Raw genomic sequence first — 4,123 nt, forward strand, 5'->3', positions numbered from 1 at the left:
ATTTATTACAGACCACCTGAAAGATCTCGGAATCACAGGTAAACATATCGTTTTTCCGTTTCTTTGTATTTTCCGATAAAGAGTTTCCGCCCGTAACTCATATGTTCTTACTATGTCTTCTGCTAGCTCGTTATTACGTAATTTTGAAACTATAGTGGATATTTCTTGGTCACGCTGCTGCTCAGCAAGAAGCCAATTACTCGAAATCTCAGCTAAATTCACACGCATTTCAGCGACTTTAGTAAATGGTTTAACTTCAAGAGGAAGCGGGTTTCTAGAAAAGAAATCAGCATGTGCCATACGTTTTCCCTCCCTATATTCAACTTCAAAATCAAATGATTGCAGATACGCCCACCAGCGATGTACTCTCGGTGTCAATTCTGCTTTTGTTCGGGATGCCTTTAAGGAATTACAGTCTGTGAAAACCACAAATTTACGGCCTTGTAAATAATGACGAAAATGTTTTATTGAATTAAAAACAGCCAATGTCCCTAATTCATACGAATGATACCTAGACTCTGCACTTGACGTTCTTTTACTATAATACTCTACTACGTGGGGTTTGTTATCAATTTTATGCAACAAAATTGCACCATAACCATCAGAGCTAGCATCTGTATGCAACTCTATTGGATATTGCGGGTCAAAGATAACCAACACCGGTTTGTTTGTTAATATTGAAACTATTTTATTTCGTATCTTTTCATGCTCAGGTTTCCATACAAATTTACTTTTATCCGAGGTAAGAAAATAAAGAGTTTTCATAAATTGTGAAAATTTAGGCACAAACTGTCGAAAGTAAGAAGCCAGCCCGATAAATTGCCTCAACTGCGTGACTGACTGCGGTGGCGGAAGAGCAGTCAAAGCTTGTATTTTCCGTGGGTTAGGGCGAATTTCGCCCGCTTTAATTTCATACCCAAGATACTCAACACTCGTTTTAAGAAAAGAACATTTAGTGATATTAAAGGAAAACCCGGCTTTTGTAAGAACACTTAAAATTATTCGTAGCCTCATAAGTGCTTCTTCTTTTGTTGTGGCAACTATCATAATATCATCCATATAAACTATGACATATGAATGAGCAAACTCACCCAAGGCTTTCATTACTGCCCGTTGAAAAACAGATGGAGCATTCTTTAAACCGAAAGGCATAGCCAAAAACTCATATTGACCCTCCGGAGTAACAAAAGCTGTACGCTCAATGGAATTGGAGTGTATAGGGATTTGATGGAACCCACTCGCCATATCCATACACGAAAAATACTTTGCTCCACGCAACCTAGCAATCTGGTCTGATATGAGAGGTAAGGGATATTTATCAGATATAGTATTTGCATTTAATTCACGATAATCTACACACAAACGATCCGATCCATTTTTCTTTTTTACGAGCAACATGGGACTGGCAAATGGCGAGCAACTGGGGCGAATAATATTTGATTCCATCAAATCCCTTATCTTATCCCTGACAACAGCTTTTTCATCCGAGCTAAGTCTGTAAGGTCGTCTTTGTACAGTTTTATTTGGATCGGCCAAACGTATTTCTAACTGACCAGTGGTAATCCGAGTTCGCGGAATCCCATTAATAAACCAATCAGAATATTCTTTTAAAATTTCTATCAAGTGAGATTTCTCACACCCAACGAGATCAGTGTCAATAGAAATTAGATCAACATTATCATCCGCAACCGAGCAGATATTTACAACTTTCTCTTTAAAAATACTAAATTTATCACGCGCAATTACAACACCGAAACCTTGGCAAAGAACCTCACGACCAATCATAACATCATATTTCAAATAATTGTCTAAAACTACATGAAACAAAACTTCTAATGAACATTCACTTATTTTTACATTTGATAAAATTTGCAAAGTACTACAAACAGAAGAATTTCCTATGCCTCTTAAAACTACAATATTATTAATTCTTTTCCCACAAAATTTTCCCGCTACCCTTTCTTTTACAAGAGAACACTCGGCGCCCGAGTCAAAACAAAATGGAATAGACTCACCCATTAAACAAAGCACACCTCTCGGCTCAGCTACTGCACAAAACCCACACGCTTCTCATTAGTATTTTTTTCCCCATTGCTTGACATTAAACCATTGTTCTTTGGGCACACAGACGCGATATGGCCCACATCTCCATATTTGAAGCAGGTGCACAATGAACGATCCCTTCCAGTTACCGTGCTGCTGACCGATTTTATTGGAAGTTTACCTCTGTTTTTTTTAAGCGACAATCCACCATCTTATGACCCTGTTTTCCGCAAAAATGACACTTTACATACGGCTGCAATTTCATCCTTTTATTTTCTGACCAAACAGAATTTTCTTGAGCAAAATATTCCCTTTTGTTTGTAAACGCGAATGCTTTCAATTCTTGCTGTAATTCGTTTCTTGTTTTTATGTTTGTTGTAAATAATAAACGCTGCAACCTGTTGTCAAATTGAGCTGCATGTGTAATAACCACTGATACTGCAATTTCTTCCACATTCATCAGTTTCCATCTAGACATTAGCGACGTGACTAAACGGCTCCCATACACAGAAAGACACTCTCCTTCCTTCGGACGACCGTTAAATATGTTGACAAGAATAGCTGCCGCAGTCTCGATACCCTCAAAACGCTGCACAAACAATTCTTTGAATTATGGCCATGTAATACCAGCATAACAAATCTGCGATAACCAATGTGAAGCACTACCTTCCAACGATTTACTGAGGGCTATAATGAGCGCACTGCCCTCCAAAGGACTTTCAGCCACAATAACATCAACAGTGGCACACCAAGAAATAGCGCTCACACCCGCACAGTCAGGATTAAATTTTGGAAATGAAATTGCCTTGACCTCTGGCACAACCGACTTCGGAACTTGAACCGCTTTAATAATCTCCAAAAAGTTGCGATTTGGCAATTCCAAAATCTCACGCCAAATTTCAGCCGAATTTTCTTGAGGCGGAGCACGTCCCGCTTCTGATTGAAAAGCACACTCAAAACTTTCAGGTTCATCGGAAACAAGCTCCGGATTTTCGGAAGCAACCTCAGGATCCCCATTTGAATAGTTTGCATTGATTTCGATCATCTCGTTTAGTCCTTTTGCTTCCTCCATTATTATTTCTTTATAAGCGTAGTAGTCCCTTGAATAAATGTGTTCAGCTTCGTAGTCCAAATCATTGTGTACAAATACAAGTGAGATATCTTAGCAATAGACGTCATCCTGGGCCACAGCTGCGATCATCTGTTTTTTAGAGTTGCTTATTTTGGTCTAAAGTGCGCTTTTATGACCTGAGTTGCATTAAATAGTCTCTTAAAACTTGGTAGTATTAGTTGTTCAAATGGTAACATATATGCCCAAAAACTTGAAAAATATTAGATGATTGCTTTTTAAAAATGCTATTTATAAAATTTGGTTTTGATTGCGACATTAGAAATATTCAGATTATAAAAGTTTTTCACATATGTTTTAAGATTTTAAAGCTTTTAAAATGTACGGTAGAATGCAACAATGTGCTTGAATTTGTTTGCTTCTTCGTCAGCTTATTCGTTTGCAGACTAGAAAAATGGCGAACAGCCATCAAAATACTGATTCAAAATACACACAAATGGGTGCGCGCAGCAAAATTCAACCCCAATGGTAAGTTCATTTCATCGTGCGGCGACAAGTTAAGAATTTGCGATACATTTTCAGGCGAATGTATGCGAACGTTCACCGGGGGAAGAGGTATGGGACGACAGCTGGCATGGCATCCAGACGGCAATCTGATGGCTTTAGCATTAAGTTGGAACCGCGTTAAGATATTTGACAAAGCTGAAGGCGAGCTAATACAGTGCATTCGTCGCGGAGAATGATGTTGCATTTCACCCAAGTGGAAATTTCTTGGTGACTGGCGGCGATAACTATACAATAGGATTGCATGATTTATTAGAAGGTCGGCCAATTTATACACGGTAGTAGTGCACTTTAGCGGAACCATATAAAATACATTTTTTCCTGTATTCAACAGTTGCCCGTTTGGAAATCTAATTTGCATACATTTGATGCCAATAGCGCGCAACAAACAAGCCAGTTCTCAAAGAGCCCAAATTGATTTTAGTCATGCAACAGCTCCACATAACT

At 38.5% G+C, this 4,123-nt stretch overlaps 1 pseudogene; it reads right to left on the reverse strand.

The window, feature by feature from the left end:
- Positions 1-3,203, reverse strand: part of LOC118736264 — a 25,689-nt pseudogene extending 22,486 nt beyond the window's left edge.
- Between the last annotated feature and the right edge of the window lie 920 nt (positions 3,204-4,123).

The sequence above is a fragment of the Rhagoletis pomonella genome, unplaced genomic scaffold (genome assembly GCF_013731165.1).
Source record: "Rhagoletis pomonella isolate Grant_MI unplaced genomic scaffold, Rhpom_1.0 Rhpom_scaffold_00003, whole genome shotgun sequence".
NCBI classification, from domain to species: domain Eukaryota; kingdom Metazoa; phylum Arthropoda; class Insecta; order Diptera; family Tephritidae; genus Rhagoletis; species Rhagoletis pomonella.